Source organism: Uloborus diversus, chromosome 10, assembly GCF_026930045.1.
Source record: "Uloborus diversus isolate 005 chromosome 10, Udiv.v.3.1, whole genome shotgun sequence".
Lineage (NCBI taxonomy): Eukaryota > Metazoa > Arthropoda > Arachnida > Araneae > Uloboridae > Uloborus > Uloborus diversus.
In genome coordinates this window covers 47,965,684-47,984,698 of record NC_072740.1, presented here as the reverse complement: position 1 = coordinate 47,984,698, position 19,015 = coordinate 47,965,684, and the positions used below count along the sequence as shown (strand labels likewise).

At 31.5% G+C, this 19,015-nt stretch overlaps 1 long non-coding RNA gene across 4 annotated transcripts in view; it reads left to right on the top strand.

Moving 5' to 3' along the window:
* LOC129231514 (uncharacterized) overlaps positions 1-14,683 on the top strand; it is a 37,545-nt gene extending 22,862 nt beyond the window's left edge. For 2 of the 4 annotated variants that reach the window (XR_008581259.1, XR_008581262.1), the window contains exons 4-6: positions 7,823-7,918; positions 9,873-9,967; positions 14,081-14,683. This is a non-coding gene — a long non-coding RNA (uncharacterized LOC129231514). Of the gene's footprint in view, positions 1-7,822; positions 7,923-9,872; positions 9,977-14,080 lie in introns of all 4 variants that reach the window. The other 2 variants (XR_008581260.1, XR_008581261.1) reach the window with 2 other exon arrangements.
* The last annotated feature ends 4,332 nt before the right edge of the window (positions 14,684-19,015 follow it).

The following is a 19,015-nucleotide window of genomic DNA, read 5'->3' as shown; positions in this document are numbered from 1 at the left end:
TAAACCAAAACCTAACATTGTACAAATCTCCTTTGTTGGAATGATTTAGGATTTAAATAATCAATATCTATCTCATGAGCAATTTTGATTAATTGTTCATAGCCAATACCCCAATTGTATTTTTTCATTACATTCCCATCAATATGTGCCTGAGCATTTAGCCAAGATTCAACATTGCAGACATCTTTTAAAACAAGCTTTGAGCTATATCCCTAAGGAGATGAAAAATTCTTGATCAATATCTGAACAAAAACTAGTTTTTTGTCCACTGAAAGATCAAAATATTGTCCATCAAAAGGTATCCCATTAAGTTGTGAATTTAGTTTTATTTTGAAGTTATCTAAGGTAGATTTTTTTTATTTTTTTTTCAATCTCACAATGGCATCTTCATTGTGAGAAGTGCCAGAGGGAGAAATATCTATTGCAATACACCTCTGAGCACCATCAACTAACGTAATCAGACAAGTAATTTGATAATTTCTGTATTGTTTTCTTATTTTGTCAGCTTTAATAGAAATTAAAGGTAGTTGATTGGTCACTTAATTAATAGAACATAAAAAAATCTACAACTTTTGATTTCATAGTTAAAAAAAAATATTTTTTCTAAATGTGCTAAAAAATTCCCTAGAATGCTTCAGTTCACCAATATCTGCATTATTTAATTCATTCATGCTTAGTAGCCTTACAAAAAACTTGCTGCCGCTACCTTTAATAGCAGTGTAAGCTGTTCTACCAACTTTTAGCTCAATCTTTTCTTCATGGATTTCTTTTTCCTTGAAATTTTGAAATGCCTTTGAAATTTTGAAATTTTTTGCTTTGATTTTCTTCAATCAATTGTTGCCCTTCTGGCTACGATAATTGACCAAAATGAACTTGTTTTCAAAACTGCCACATCTTTAGGCACATTTTTATAATTTGTTACTCATGATGTGCATTCTATCATTTATGCTTCTTCTGGAATGCATGGCATTAGAGCACATATTTGTGTTACAGATTTGCTAACTCTTATAAGTTTGAGTTTTGCTTCAAACCTCCTCTATCTCTAGAGTCTTGACAGAAGTTGATTCTTGCTTGAAATGTTTACTTTTATTTTTTTTGGAGAATTACACCAACGTTTTTATTTAGAGACAAAAATGCCTGATTTATTGAAGAGAGTTGGTTATTGATGCTTGTATCATTATATCAATTTCAACAAAATCAGTATTTTGGGAAGAACTAGGGGAAATTTCAACAGCTGGTTTATGTTGCAAGTCTACTTTCTTTAATTTAGTACTCGGTTTATCAAGGTGATTTTCATCATCATTCAATGACCTTTTTGAATTATACAGTTCAACAGGTTGATTTTGGCCTGCATTCAAAGATGCTTTCACATTAGCAGTTGCAAGTAATACTGACTCCCTTGTTTTTTTTTTCTCTATGCCATTCCACCCCGTGCTTAGAGAATGTGTGAGAGGTTGCTATTAAACATTGACATTGTATACTTTTACAAGGCAATAAATTATAATATGTAAAGAACTAGGAAAATTTATTTAAAAATTATATTCATCAACATGCACACATTCTCCTAAGAGCATTACACGACGCTGAGAATAAGATCGTTGCAACAAGCATTACTCTAAATACACGTGAGAGAGCATCACGAAGGGTTACCACGGTCCCGCCGTGCATGCCAACAATACAGGTCACAAGTTACGAAAAAAGCATTGAGGCAAAAGACGAGTGCTAAACATTGCAGCAACCCTCTCGGGGGAAAATACATTATGCGCATGCACGTCCAAAAGAGAAATTGCATTACATAAGCACCTACGATCCATTGTATACAAAGTAGCGATTGGCTACACAAATGAAAAACAATCTACGTATGGGTGCAAAAAGGAAAAGTTGATAACATGGAAGAAGGAATACAGTAAACATTTTTCGGTAAAATTTTTCAGTCTTGCAGAATGTTTTGCATTGAATCTGCAAAATTTCCCCAAAGGACTAAAATTTCCCCTGATCCTAGATCGCCGGATTGGACATATTCTGCACCCGTGGTATGGAGTAGTTTTAGTACAAGAACATGTTGTCATAACATGGGTTTGACTAGGATTTTACATGTAACTAATTTCAAGAAAATGAGTTTTTAAAGTAGGTTTGCATATTTTAGCAATCTTTAAATATCGTTTCGAAATAACTTTTCAAATTCTTCTTGTTTTAGGTTTGAGGATAGGCACGTAAACCAGTCATGACATTGTTTTGCATCTTATGTTCTGTTACCTTATAAAGAAAGCCATTTGTTACAAAAAAAAAAATCAGTTAGAACCTGGTTTCAAGTTAGATCAAAAATGCCATTTCATGAATTAATAAATGACACACTGTACAAAAATTTTCCACTTTGTTTCTTTAATGTGAACTGTGGAATTTCTTTATAGAATAATAAAAATTACAAAATATTTTAAGAATAATGGAGTATCTTGAGAACAAACATTCACACTAGCAAAATCAGTAAAATATTCATTGTAAAGTGGATAAATATCAATTATCTTTGAACATAAAAAAAAGAAAAGAAAAGAAAAACCTTGCAACATAAAAAGTTGTTAAAGCCTGAGTATATCTATGTAAGATGAAACTAAAGTTTTAATTATATCCTACTTTAATTGTCTTTTAGATGCTAGGCAACGCAGCTCTTTTTTTCTTTTATGTTTTCACCACTAAAAAATAGCATCAATTTGAACTTATAATTATAGAAAGAAACATATAATAAAACAATATTTGATGATTTCCATCAAACATTTGGTGTTAAATAATGTCAGGAGCACATTTTCATGAAAGTAACATTTTGCAACTTAGCCTTTTCTAACCATTCATTTTTTATCTATAGGGGACTGTGGGGCAAAGTGAAATGTCAAAATATTTACTCCACTTTTAACGCCACTTATCTAGAAATATTTTAACTATGTTGTAACATATGTAGTCTATTCCACTCAAGAAAAAAATCCCTCTGAAAATCAAAGCATATGACAATACAAGCAATTTTCAAAAATTGATACTCAAATAGTAAGTCAAAAAATGTTTTGATATTATCAAATTATTTATTTCTTGTTATTAACGTTTTATATAATAATTGGGACCTTCTAATATTCGATGCAGTATTCACTTAGTTAATATTTAGCTTTTTTGTATTTTTCACTATCAGTCAAGTGCATGTGGGTTGAAGTGAAGTAGTACATTTTGCTTATATACTCATTCAATATACTCATTGCTTTCTGTAATCATATGACAATATCTTACAGGGATGCATATGTCCTCTTTGCCCCTCCACTTATTATTTTCTCCACTAAATTTACGATAAAGCAATCATAGTTTTAAAGTTCAGTGTCAGCATTTTACAAACTTGTTGTTACTTTGTAAAGTTAAATGCAGTGTAACCCCAATTTTACATTTCTCACGAAACTGGGTTAAAAAAGCATAAAATATGGGAAATACATAAAAAGCAAAAATAAAATAGAAAAAAACTAAAGGTAGTAAAAATGACTCTTTCAAACTATAAGATATATATTTTACGATAAGAACATTATCATACATACAATTTTAGATCATTTTAACACATTTATTTGCATTTCAGGCATTCAGGTTGAAAAAAGTCCATAATAGTGGATTGTTTTTTAGTCATTGAGTTCGAAGTAAATGCAGAATCTTCCAGGATTGGAATACTTTGAAATTTTTTTTCCTGTTCTTTATGAGGAAGAAAATAGTCTTTTACTATTTTTAAGCTCTTCAGTGCAATATTGAAAGAAGGGAGGGGTTGTGCTTCCAGTTCTTCTTGTTCTTCTTGATTGGCAGACAAAAAATCTATAAAGTGGGCTATGGGTGGATCAGTAGCATTTCTGTTGTCATAACTATTAACTTTACATTGTGAATCATCATTAAAAAATCACAAATGATTTGAAACTTATTTTAGAACATTCGTTTCTTTCTCTTTACTTCCCAGGAGAAACTTAAAATGCAGGAAATTCACAAATAACGAATTTACAATCAGGGTTAAATTAACATTATTGGTATACAGAAAAACTGCGACCTGAGGGTAAAATGAAATGCAGGGGAAAATGTAGATTCAGGGAACATAAAATTAGGGTTTCACTGATATCACAATAAAGGCATTTCATCAAATCATACTTTAAAATTTACAATTTTTAATGAATTTACAAAGTTATTTTATGTTGCATAAGCAAAATGTTTTACTCAATAAATGTATTGCCTGTGCGTCATAAAATAGGCACCCCGATTTCAAGAAATTTAACTCATATTATATTTTTTTAATCTGACCTTCGAATGGTTAACTGTGAAAGCCAAGGCTTCGAAACTTCTTTAGTTGCAGGTCGTATCAATTTCATTAATCTCTACATTTTAAAAATATTATCAATTTTTTAAAATAAAAATGTAAAATTATGCATTTTAAAAATTTATTCAAATTAGTATGCCTAAATACATTACTTAATGTAAATATTATATTTTAATAAATTAAAGCACAATGACTGCAGCTTGATTTTGGAAGAAAATATTTTGCTAATTACTTAATACCTTTGTAATCTTTTAGTAAATTTATTTTTTGAGGGGGCAATCAGATGACCATTGAATGATCAATTTTTCATCACCACTTTTTTCAATAATTGCTCTGTGGCTGATGGTGACCTCTAAATTTTGCTCATTAGTTAACTGTTACTTTAAATATAATGCATATAGGTTATTTTCAAGCTAAGTTTAATGCTCAAGAAATATTTTCAAATGAAGAAAAGAATTTAATACTTGTAGAAACTAAGAATATTTATTGTTCATTAGGAAGGTCCATTTGGACAACATGAGAGGTTTTTAACAAGTGATTTGGTATCTAACTCATTGTTCATCATCTGTCTTCATCAAGGAAAAAAAGCAAAGCAAACTTTGCTTTTAAATTTTTCACTTTCAGAACAAATTTGCAAAAATGAAGTTTGTCTCGAATTTTACTAACAATTCTCCCAGTTTAGTATGATTTGCAGTGAAACTTCATTTGAAACTGTTACATTATAGAACTTGGTCTATATGTGATCTACAATTTGATTAAGAAGCTTCATGTTCCAAAAACTAACTAAATTTGCCTTACCCTTGAAGTAAAAAGAAGGTTGCATTTTCAGTGTAAATGGATATTGTGTTTTGTATGCCACATGTGGACATGAAAGCTGTGGCATTGTAGCTGCTCTTTTGAATTCTGGTTTTCAGAAGAGGAAAGATGCAAAAAGAAAAAAAAAAGGTTTTGGTCCTATGTAATTGCCAAATACCAATAAGTAAGAACTTGGTAAATGTTTTCAAGAAAAAAACAAAAAACAACAAGCATTTAAAAACTGACAATATCATGTGCCAAAAATAAAACAAAAGGAAAGGGACAAAACTAGTCCCCATAAGACCAAAACTATTTTCCATAAGAACTAAGTGTAGTGATTAAATTTAAAAAAACAAAAGACAAAAAAAAAAAAAAAAAACAATGTGTTAGTAATGTAATGTGCATCAGTCTATCAATTTAAAAGGAAATAATAGAGATTTGATTGTTGTTACAATCAACGGAGTAAGCTGTTTTGCTATTCTAGCAGGCAAAGCTATGGATGTGTTCTAACTGAGCAATTCACACTTTGTGCTAGGCACTTAAATATCACAGGCCCAATAGCAGAAACTGTGCGATGCTGCTGTGAATGTCACAAATTCTTGAGAAAGTCTTGTGCTTTTTTCATAGTTGGAAGAGAAAAAAAATCCTAAACATTTTAAAGCAAAAAATCTCTAATTTCAGCTAATGAAGATTTTTACCGTATATGGTATTTCCTGAAATGCTATGGAAGAAAGAGATTCAATTCTTTGAAGTCCCTCAGAAAGGCCCCGTTAGCAATGAGGCATAAAATTCATCCTTTAATGGCAAAGATAAAAATTAACTAAAAGGCCACTTTTTTTTAAAAGTTACATATAAGGACATAAGATTCTTAAGAGCCCACTCCAAAGACGATTGGTTTTAATCCTAGTAGGCATTTGTTAATGACGCTTCAGATTAATGAACAAAAATGAAAAGAAAATAGTAAAAGCTCTCATTACAATGATGAAAACATTCAAAATAACTGGTTTTTATTTAATGTCACTAAAGTTGGATTTTGTAAGAGTATTAAAATGAAATGTTTTAATTAAGTAATGGTCATTGTATTCATGTATTCTTTCTGAACATGCTAGTGTCTTGTGTGCATTGTTACTGATGAAATTTTATTACTTCCGTGTCGCCTCCATTTTTACGGCTATATTGAATTACTGGCAGCCACTCAAAATTCTTGTATGATGCAGGACAGCTGTCCGCAAATGAGAGTTGCTCACACATTTGGTCACTCTGCTGTAACTGCAGAGGTGAGATTTTTCCTGCTTTTGTGTGAACTCTGACCTTTTCTATTGTTTTTTAAACCTTTCCTCCTTTTGTTTTGCCTTTTCCATGTTTTATGAAAGATTCTGATTTTCCTTCATTTTCAGCATGCACCAAGTTTAACATGTGGTGCATTTTGCCCAATATTACTCTATATTGCATACACTGGAGCTTAGACACTCTCTTTTAGTTCATAGTTAAATTTTTTGGTCCTTTGACCATATTTATTGAATCCTCCATGGCTGATGAGCTCTGGATTCATACTTTGTCTTTTCCTATTAAATATCTGCTTGCAATTTTCCTTTTTCTCATCATTATTTTATATAAATTGTTTAATATTTGGCTTGCATATATATATATATATATATATATAGAGAGAGAGAGAGAGAGAGAGAGAGATTTCAACCTGCAAGACCTTTATTTTCGCAACCGTTAGTGCTAGATGATACTTCCAATTGCAAAAAATGTTCAAAATCAGATGCAGAGTTGAGATACTGAAAATTTGAAGAGAAAATAAAAATTAGTCAAAGAAAAAAATAATAATTTTTTATATGGGCCCCAGGTCTCTTAACTTATGTTTAAGGAAATATTCCCCATGAAAAATAATTCCAACACAAAAAGTTTGAAACTAGTACAACCAGTATTCACTGAGATATGAAATGTATTGTTTTTTGACATACACCGCTTTACACTTGCCATCAATAACACCTTTGGGGAAAAATGTTGCAGTTAACAAATGTTTAAAATTATATCTGTGTATAAAGTGTGAATTTTCATCTTGTTCAAGGTTTTGCAATGTGTGTTTGCATATTATGGCAAAACATTTGCATTTATTTTTGAATAGCAATGAAAAATATAAATACCTTGTTTTTCTTACTTTGACGACCTGTCATTCTTCTGAAAGGGCGATAAGTTCCATTCTCATCTTCTGTATGGTCCTGTAAAACTTTGAACTGGAATATCTCCTTGCATTTTGGTTGCACAAGTATCTCGTTTTTTGTGTCAGTAATAGTTTTCAATGGAGATTATTTCTATAAATACTATTGAGGGGACCTAGGGCCCTGATATAAAGTTAAATTTTGTATATTTTTTGACTTTTTTTTTTTTTTTTTGTTTTGTGCTTCAAACTTTCTATATCTTAACTCTGCATCTGATTTTGAACATTTTTGCAATTGGAAGTATACATCTAGAACTAACGGTTGCAAAAATAAAGGTCTTGCAAATTAAAACGGAACATCCTGTATATACATACAATACATAAAACAAATAATAATATACACAATGGATCAATATTGAGTTATAATATGGGGTTTCAAATATATGTATTGCTCCTGAAAAGAAATGATGCATACTATTTGCAATAATTGTTTTCACTAATTATTTTATATTTTAACAAGTCATATATTTTGTTTTCAGAGAAATTTGTGAATTATTGAGTACTGCTTAAGGCAAGATAGTGTACAAACAGATTGTTGAAGCTACATCTACTGGATTACAATGATGTACTGTCTAGTGAGTGAGTGTATCATGCTTTGACAGTTCTAGAATTTAGTGTGTGTGTGAAAGAATAAAGAGTAGATGTGTGATAACACTCAAATTTGTTCATGCTTTATAATTGTGCACAACTTAATGATCAAAATTTCTCATTTTACAAACAGCATTATTGCACCATTTTAAAGTCTTGATGGTACTAGTAGCTCTGGTAGGGGCTGTTATATAGCATGATTTAGAAAAACAGTTCAGTGAAAATCTACCTAGGATCTGCACTTTAAATGCATTTTATAAGAAACTTTAAGAAGTCAACTTGCATCCCTTTGCTTTTCACTACGTCATATGGCCTTTTCCATTCATCCTGTGTGATGAATAGCGCCAGGTACTCGAAAAGTAATATTGTTTGGAAAAAGACTCCATAAATAAGTTAAGCAAAGTGGAATAAACTTCTTATAGGCATCCTTAAGCTGCTACTGTTTTTATTTCTCAAAAAGAAAGCTTGGAATTTCACCTTGATTGTTTATTTTGTTTTTATTCTTCTATACTTGCTTTGAATTGCTTCTTATCTATCATTCATCCTGAAATTCTTGAAAAATACTAGGTACTAGTTGATGTACCTACTTTGCAAATCAAAACTCCTTTCAAACCAACTTCTAAGATGTGGTAGCAACAAGCTAAATACAAAAACTTTTTCTGTAACAAACTGTACTCACAAAACGCGAGTTTGTACTGCAGAAAGGAGCCATAAAATGACTGTCATTTTAAGGAAAGCCCTAACAAGTCCTCGTCTAAGAACACAGGCTACTATCCTGGGAATCGTAGTTTTTTCTTTCTCTTTAGGGTTGAAAACCCTTACAGGACTGGAGCGCTGACCACCGAGGAGGAAAGCAACGTTCCGTATTTATGGCCTCTACAGCTAATTTCATAAGTTTTACATGCAGATATTTGTTTTAGCTTTGAGTTTTAGAGACATAACTATAGTACAGTGAAATCCTGTTACAACAAACTTCAAATTACCAGAAATTTTCTTCGTCGTAACGAGGTTTTAGTAGTAATGAAATTCAAGCAACGTAATGGAAATCAAATCGGAGCTGAAAATTTCTTTTGTTGAAACAGATATTTCGTTGTATCAGTATTCGTTGTAACGGGATTTCACTGCATTTATTTCTGATAATATTGCTGTTTTTGCTCTGATAGCTTAACATTGTAAGGGGTTACAATAATTAACTAAAAGAAGCAATACAATTTATATTATAATGATTTGTTCTTTTTACGCGATTTTGAGGATATTAGCTACGACCTGACTTGAAAAATCCTGAATAATGTTCAATAAATTTTTACAAGAATTTAGATGAAATTAGACTTAAAGAGAATAAAATTCCCTTTAAAATGAGACCAGAACGAAGTTTCTAGAATGAATAGTTTTGGTTTTATAGATGAAAAACTACAATTTTTTGGTAAAAATTACTGTTTTTCGTAACTTTACCCTCTTTGCGGCATGTGTTAATATCATCGAAATGACTTGAAACTTTGCAAATCACATTTTGTAGTCTATTGGCACATTTTAGGGGGGTGCCGCAAAAGATTAGTTGAAAAAAGTTTTTCCCCATGTATCCTATGATTTACCATTTGAATAAAATAAGCTTGTAAAAAGGACTCTGACATTCTATGCATGCTTATTTCAAACTGATCTGCTTGAGTATAAAACTGGTGCATTTTTTAATAAATGGTAAAAAAAAACTTGACAAGAAGAAATTTAACATAAACCAGGGATACTTTGAATCAAGGAGAACATACATTCAGTGCAATTAAATCTGTACTAGTGAAATGTATCATTAAAATGAGGAAATCGTTAAATCGGGTATCATTAAATCAAAGTTATACTGTATATAATTATAAAGTTTAGTGTGCAAATATTAAAACATTTTCCTCAAACAAAGTACATAGAAACTTTAATTTCATCATTGTATTTTAGTTTACCAAATGTCCCTTCCTGGCTATGCAAAAGCATTCTTATGAGTTGCTGTCAACTTCAGCATTGTGTGATAAAGCTGCCGCACTCTACTAAAGGTAGGCAAAGTATGTATTCTATTGATAGTGCATGGATAATGTTTGTAAATATTTATTTAATCCATGTAATTCATTTTAATGTTTCTTTCTATAACATTCAATATATATCCTTCTTTTTTTTTTTTGTCTATTTATTCGAAACATGGATGATAGACAACAGTAAGAAATCAAAGTAAAGCAAAAAGATTGAAGACAGGCATTTGGCACCACTTAGTTACCTAGATTTAAAAATCAATTTTAATTTTTGAATTTTTAGCCTTTCTTACTTTTTTCTCCTATTTTTTTCAAATAATCTTTCGTGAGCAGTTTATTTACAAAATGATAGACAGTCAGGAATTTGTTGTTGTACCAAAATTATTTTGATATATGCAGGGCTCATTTGCATCCCATTTTTCTTACTTTTGGAAAAATCCTTCCATTGAAAAGAAATTCTTACTTTTTTAGCTTGAATTTTTTTCAGAAGAAGTTAAAAATTTGCTGTAATTTGTATAGTACAGTATAATCCCAATTTAACCCTCATTGCATATGGGTCAGTTTTTATACAATGATGGACAATTGCTAAGGGCGAATAGCAATAGCAGGGTTAGCAACCACAAAATGGAAGGTAAGGAAATATGGAAATAAGCATAAGTTTGGGACACAGTAAAACGTCTTGTGAGTATGCAAATGTTAGACTCATGACGTTGCTGGTTACATGATAGTGCTGATAAGGCGTTGGGGCCAATCCGATAGTGATAAAGGATTGGGCGTTTGATGACCATTGTTGTTGAAAAGCAACGTTTTACGGGAAAGAAACAATAGATGAACTTGCATTTTTTTGGTATGTCTTTCTGACATCCCTTAGATGATTTTATGGGTGGCCCTGCCATTGGCAACATCAAAGAAGGGCAGAAAAAGTTAGGTGTTGCCAGGGAGTTCGACATCAGCCACAGGGTTGTTTCGATAGTTTGGAAATTATTTCAAACCTGCGCAACACAGCTACTGAGGTAGCAAAGGTTGTGTAGCAAAGGTGAGGCAGTGAGTTCCTGCTGCTACTAGCAAGCAAATATCCCGAAAAACTGTAGCCAGACATTTGAATGCAGTAAGACTATACACCCGTCTGTTTGATTTGTACATCCCATTGTCTACAAGTCGGTGTTTTCCTTGTTTGTAATGATGTCTTCATCATCCCTATTGGAGAGAAGTCGACGGAGCTTGTGTACTATTCTCAGATGAAAGCAGGCTCAGTCTGTTGTCTAATTGTAGACAACAACTAACCTGGCATGCGAGTTGTACAGCATACAAGCCGGCAAACATAAAAGAAAAGGACTAGTATCCTGCAAGTTGTGTCATGGTATGGGTAAGATTATGATCAATGGCTGTATGTCACTCTTCTGCTTCCAAACAAGACTATGACAGCTACTGATGCATTAATGTTGTTCTACTGCCTCATGTTCTCTTATTCTGTGGCGCTGTAGGCAATAAATTTGTTTTCTTGGATGGCAACGTAACATGTCTTTAACAATCGCAGTCCAGGAGTGTCTAGCTCACTTAAAATATTCAACCAATCAGGTGGCCAGCACCATGTTCTATAGATCTGAATCATATTGAAAATATTTGGGATGCTTTTTGGAACAGACTTGCTGGTAAACAACCCCCTCCAATAAGCAAGGACACCCTTACCCTGACTGACAGAAGAATGGAATAAATTACCCCAACAGCTGCTGGATAATCTTGTGTGAAACATCACATGACGTGTGAAAGCTTGCATCGCTCTCTGTGGTGGCCATATCCCATATTGATATCTAATGGTGGAATGCCTGGGGACGGTAATTTCATTTATTCACTTTTATGTATTCAGCCCAAAATGACTGTTTGGTCCTTTAAACACTTTTCAACACCTTCTGGATTTCAGGGCACAATAAATTATCGTCATTGCAATGCTCTAGAGTTAAGGCATAAGTTTATTTCACTTACCATCGAATTACACTTACTTTTTTACTCGCTACATAACCCATTGGAATCCGTCCCTAGCAATTACCCACCAGTGTACTTTCCAGTTCTAAATCACGAGGCAATTTTTTAATATTTTCTTTGTATACATATCTTACAATTCACATCTTAATCAGTTGTTTCAAAATAATACAAGAATCATAATAGCTTTTAAGCTTAAGAAAAATATCCGACTGTTTTTTCTCTTAGTTTCTAAATTATAACCATTCAAAGTTTGAAAATTTTTCATAAGACACTATATTTAACAGCTTGTAACTTAAAAAGGGGATCTAACTTTCACATGAAATTTGTCAAGGAAATACATCTACATGTAATGTTTACAATCTGTGAATTTCCTTCTGTTACTGAAATTGGTCTATGAAATAGAGAGAAATCTTGAAATCGCAGAAATTATTATCAACCTTGAAGAACCTTGTTAGTCTTATTTCACATTGAAAAGCATTAGGAAGCATTAGAAATTTGAAGAGCATTAGAAAATATGTGAGCATTTGCACACTTATTTACATTTCAAAATTAATCTTTATGATTTATTTACAGAAACATTTAGAGAGGGTGGAGGGATTATTCATGAAGACAAAATGACATAATGCCACTTCCTATCATCTTCATGAATAATCCCTCCACCCACTATAAATGCCTCAGTAAATAAATCATAAAACATTGAAGTGAAGTAATTTAAAAATATCAATAACAGTGTTCTAGTGTTTTTCAGTGCATTTTAGTGTGAATTATGCCTTACAAAACCCTTCACAGTTGATGATCATTTCTGCAGTTCCAAGTCTAGCTCATAGACAAATTTGAATAACAGAATGAAAATCACAAATTGTAAACATTATATATAGAATACTTTCCATGGCAAATTTCATGTGGATGCTGCTTCCCCTTTTTAAGTAATGAGTGGTCAAAAATAGTCATTTTTGAAAATGTTCAAAATTTGAATGGTTATAATTTAGAAACAAAGTGAAAAAACAGTTTCATAGTTTTTGGAGAATTTGATTGTGTATTGAAATACCATATGGGTCATTCCATATCAAATCATCTAGCCACAAATGAAAATGAAACCCATGGTCTCAAATTTCAATGATTTTTTTTTTTTTTTTCATTTGTTCCATTTACCATCACAATTAACCTTGTGATTTTTTTTTTTTTTTTGATATCTTGAATACTTTTTGAGACATTAATTTTTGAAAATGTATTTAAAAACATTTTTGCTTTTCCAAGAAGTGTTGCGCTAATGACATAGGTAAAGCAAAATATTTATAACTTTGGCAATTTTCATGATATCACAAATATTTTTTCACTAGAAGGTTTAGAATAATTTGCAGAATAAGAGAAAAAAGTATTTGAAAATAGTGAAACTTCTATGAACAACCACCTCTATATAGACACCACCTCCATTAACGACCACTTTTCTGAGGAATAGATTTTACCCCGTATATACCCAATGTTAAAATACCTCTGAGAAAGACCACTGAAACCTCTCACAAGGACCGGCAAATCGTATAACTCATCATTGACAAATATATAGGAATTTATGTTAGAGAAAACCCAAAAAGAGAGAGAGACAACAAAGGAAAAGCAAGAGAACATTTAGTCCGTACACAGATCAGTTTTCTCTTGTTAGTCAAAGTGGAACTAAACCAGAATAAGGGATTAAAATTTATTATCTTGTGAGTCCAAACATGTTCCTCTCTAGCACTCCCTGTTTTGAATCTCAAAAAAGTTCACTAAAAGGAGGCCTTTTTTTTGGACCTTGGGAAGCTAAGGTGTCACATGCAAGGTCAAAGGGTTGAGGCAAGTCATGCATGTGCCCCTGTCATTGCAGGAGGCGGATAAGAATCCAAGTTCTCTAAAAAGGTGTTTTTTGGAATTTCTTAGTTGCTATCAGGAGAGGGGGGGTTAGAACGAAGCATTCCTAGTTCATTAGAGAGGTCAAAATCTACTTTTAGCACATTTTGAATAGCTCAAGAATTGGTTTCAGTGAAGTTGCATTCTGCATTTCATCACCATACATTGCAGTCAAAATGTCAAAAAAGTTTATCTCATACTCGAGAAACTTGTGGAAGTCATAAACTTACATGAGAAAGGAAATTACCTTTTTTTTTTTTTGTTGCCTTTCAGGTACTCGGATTCCAATGAGGAAGATGAAGGTGGTGACAATGCTAAGTTGAGAGATACTGCCCAGACAGCACAACTTGGTCCTCCTCAGGCCGTCCGAATAATGTAATTTCAGTGCATCTTCAAAATAATAGGTATCCTCAGGACGTTTAAATTTTATCCCGCAGTGATTCTAGGACATCCCAGGGACCAGTGAATGTCCACTAATTATGCATCCTCAGATGATCAGAAGGATGTCTGACTTGGATGAGCGGCTCTCCCGAGGACTAAAGCATTTTGTGATTTTCAGGACGTTTTTAAGACAACATCCTCAGGACGTCCAGATGACAACATTCATTCACCTTTGGGCTATCTTTCGGACAAAATTTATGGTTCATCCACAGTACATCAAATGGACTATATTAATTGTCCAAAAGATATCCTTCAAACTACATGCGTCTATTCTTAGGACAACAATTGGCTCCCCCTAGGATGAATTGCCCTGATTTTTAAAGCACACTTCTGCTGGAATAAGGCATTCTATAAACAAAGAAAACTAAATGAGTACATAACTTAGAAATCATTTTTGTTCTCGAAAAGCTATTCTAATCTTCCTGAAATTAAAAACATTTGTACTTTTTTTGTCTTCTTTAATATATTTGCCCACATTTTTAGCTCCAGAAAGCTGCAAGTCATTGTTTTCAGAAGAAGGGAAAAAAAAATTACTAAAGCACAATTTATTCTATTATTTTTCGTTCTTTTTTGTGATTTTGTCAGCAGATTCCATTGCTCTGAAATATATGTTTTTTTTAACTTTTTAGTCAAGTGGGTTTTGAGGAAAAAGAATTTTATCACAACATCCAATATATTTACATATAATTATTTTATATTGCACGGGTTTATTTCGATGAGGACTACAATCTGAGTGTCTTGCCTTTGTTACACATCTGGGTCATTCCATACAGATTCAACGGATGAGTGCGCTCGACCACTTTTATTTTTTCTCTAACCTTAATCCTTTACTTTTTAGAGGTCGTCAAAAGTCATTTTCGTAGTCTAAAATGGGACTTTTAGACCTTTGCATTTTGGTCCAAATCTAATTGAATACAATCATGGCAGAACATTTTACATTTTGATGTTAAAAGTACATTAGATAATAGTCTCACACACTGAGTTATGTAGCTGTAATTTAATAATTAAAATAATGGCAGCAGGCCAAAGTTCAAGGTCAAATGTAAAATTTTTACTCATTTTAAAGGGTCATAACTCAATTAGGGGATAAAAAACACAAAGTGAAATATGGCAAAAACTAATCACTAGAGTCACACTAATGAGAAAATATAGCTTTATTTGTGTGTTTGTTTACCCTTTATAAATTACAGCCCTTAAAAGATCAGAAAATTGAGAAAAATTACATTTTTAGACCCCTGTAAACCAAAAGGGGATGGAATTAAAATCTCTTGGCCAATTGAATATTCCATTCAAGTACGATACATGTTATATATATTGTTTTGTGTATTTGATTTGTAAAAAAGATACAGGTCTTTGAAATTGAGCAATGTTGCTAGTTAATTTACGCACTAAAACATAAATAAAAAGTGTGAAAACTTTATTGCACTTTCTTAAATGGCCTATATAATATATTATACTGGAAAACGATATTTTAAGTATTAAAAAACTATTTTAATTTGATAACTTAGAAATATTTGGACATGAATGAGTAGTTCATACTTGATTGCCAGCTTAAGTAGTTAATTTATAGACTATCTACACACACAAATTTTCAATACACATTAACATATCTAAATTGCCTTAAACATATGCAAAAACATTATATATACAAAATTTAAAGTTTAAAAAGCACATTTTTTATTTCTTGCTTGAGTGTAGTTTTGAAAAAATGAACTCACCTAGTAGTCCTCTAGTTGTAATGGTGACTCAAGTATATGGCGTTTTGGAATGCTTTACCAAGGCACATTTATAATTTGATACTTTAAAAATGTACTAGGAGCATGACAATGACAGGAGTTCTATATTTAGTGATCAACACAAACTGTGTAATAACTTTTTTGACAATAATGGGCATTTTCTTTTGATAATCTTTTTAGTAACACACTATTCTTCATACCTATTTCTAGGGGACAATAATTTTACAGAGATAATATGTAAATACGATGGCATAAAGCAGTGATTAAATCTTATACTGGGAATTTTATTTGCAGAGTCTAACCTTTCTTGCACAGGGTGGCGACAGATCAGGGAAATCAGGGAAAAGTCAGGGAACTTTATTAATCAGGGAAAAATCAGGGAAATATCAGGGAATTTCGAAAAAATAATAAACATTCAGGGAAAATTGATCAAATGAAGAAAAAAAAATTTTTTTTTTGCTTTGCGAAATCAAATACTTTTATCTCCTATGCATTTTCCACCAATTATTTGTTTTAAAAAAGTAAAATTATTGAGGTGCGATTATACACTTACATATGTTTATGCATTTTTTTTCCCTTAAGGTCAAAGTATTGAATCTTAAGTTATTAACCACAGGATAAACTTTCTAAGCGTCTGTGTCTGTAAAGTTGTTTATTTTACGTAGTTTGAATTTTTCTGCCAGGCCTTTAATGCTACGTAAAATAAACAACCCTACATGCAAAGAGGAAGCCGCCATTAAAGCCTCTACTCATTGTCTTGAAGTAGTTTGCGTACTGTAATTACAATTTCAAGAAAAATTCTTTTTTCTTTTTTTTTTTTTAATTGATTCTGCTAAGAGCTGAAAGGTATTTTACTTGGCATTTTTGATTTAATTATTAAAATTGAATGTTAAATGAAAATCAACTTTTGTTTTTTGCCATTTTATCTTTCGCTGACGCTTTAGATTATATGAAGGGTTTTTTTTTCTTTTTCAGACTTTAAAATTCTTTAATTTTAAAACCAAGTTATATACTATAAATTATTAAATTAATTACTGTTTTTTTTACATTTCAATATTTGTTACAAAAGATTTTTTCCGACTAATAATGAAATCATTTGAAATTGAGTTGTGTACATAAGCAAATATTTTTACTATTTTTTAATAGTTAAAATGCTGTATTCCTTCATTAAAACCTAAGTTCTTGATTAGAGAATAGCTCAATATGATTGGTTGTTTAAAGGTTCCAATTTGTTTTACATAATTATGTCCATTATTTACGTAAGTAAAACTGCATTATTTCTATACTTTTACAGTTACTTGTTATTCTCGCAGCAACAATTATGCTGCTTGAAAATTCAGTTCAAAATTATTTCCAAATAAACTTTTTTAGTTTTATCATGATTAGATATGTCTTTAAGAGTGGTTTTAATAATTTCTTAGAATTCTTATGTTTACTGGTTTCTGGAAGTAAAGTATTTGTTTTAGATTTCCTATAATATTTCTCCTTAGATATTTTAATATACAATTTTTACTAAAAAAAAAGCTTATTTTCAAAATTTATTTTTAATTAATAGCTTAAAACGTTTTAAACACTTAATTTTATTTAATATGCAATGGTGTTCAGGTAGGGTAAAGGAAGAAAACCATTATCCATGGTAACGTAAATCAGGGAAATTCAGTGAACTTAATCAGGGAAAAGTCAGGGAACTTTTTTTCGCCATTCCTGTCGCCACCCTGTTGCAGCATTTTTTCAGCTAGTTAAATATACTGAATGCTCACAAGGATACATGCAATGTTGAGTAGCAAAAATGCAGAAGGTATGCATTTCTGTAGGAAGTAAAATGTGACTTCTAGTAGTTCTTTGCAAGCTAGTCTTAATAGTATTAATTCTTTTTACGATTCTTCTGATTCTGTTACAATGTCCATTACCGTGTGATATCGCATAGAAATGCCATTCAGCTCTCAAGTTGACATCCGTTTCGTGATTACATAAATTATGAAAGTTCTTTCTATTCTTGTTATGTATTTGAGTAAAGTATTTCAGTACGCCACATGCTGTGTCACCACCAGAACAATAGTACTACTGTGTGAGTTCATTTTCTCAAAACTACACTGAAGCAAGAAATAAAAAACGCACCTTTTTTTTCCTTTCAACTATGTAGATAATGCTTTTGCACGTTAGGCAAGTTACATAAGTTAATGTACAGAGCTTATGTCTGTATGAATTGAAAATTAGTGCGTGTAGATAGTATATAAATGAACTACTTAAGCTGTCAATCATGTACGAACTACTCATTCATGTCCAAATATTTCTAAGTTATCAAATTAAAATAATTATTTTTAAACTTAAAATATCGTTTTCCAGTACAATATATTATATAGGCCATTTAAGAAAGTGCAATAAGTTTTCACCCTTTTTATTACTGTTTTAGTGCGTAAATTAACTAGCAACATTGCTCAATTTCAAAGACCTGTATCTTTTTTACAAACCAAATACACAAAACAATATATATAGCATGCATAGTACTTGAATGGAATATTCAATTGGCCAAGAAATTTTAATTTTAATTCCATCCCCTTTTGGTTTACAGGGGTCTAAAAATGTCATTTTTCTCAATTTTCTGATCTTTGAAGGGCCCTAATTTATAAAGGGTAAACAAACACACAATTACAGCTATATTTTCTCATTATTGTGACTCCAGTGATTAGTTTTTGCCATATTTCACTTTGTGTTTTTATCCCCTAAGCCAGTTATAACCCTTTGAAATGAGTAAAAATTTAACATTAGACCTTGAACTTTAACCTGTTGCCATTATTTTAATTATTAAGTTACAGCCATGTAACTCAGCATGTAAGACTATCATCTTATGCACTTTAACATCAAAGCGTAAAATTAGCTGCCATAAATGTAATTCAAATAGATTTTGGCCAAAATGCAAAGGTCTAAAAGTCCCATTTTTGACTGCGAAAATGACTTTTTATAACCTCTAAAAAATCAAGGGTTAAGGTTAGAGAAAAAATAAAAGTGGTTTTAAACATCATTCATAAGC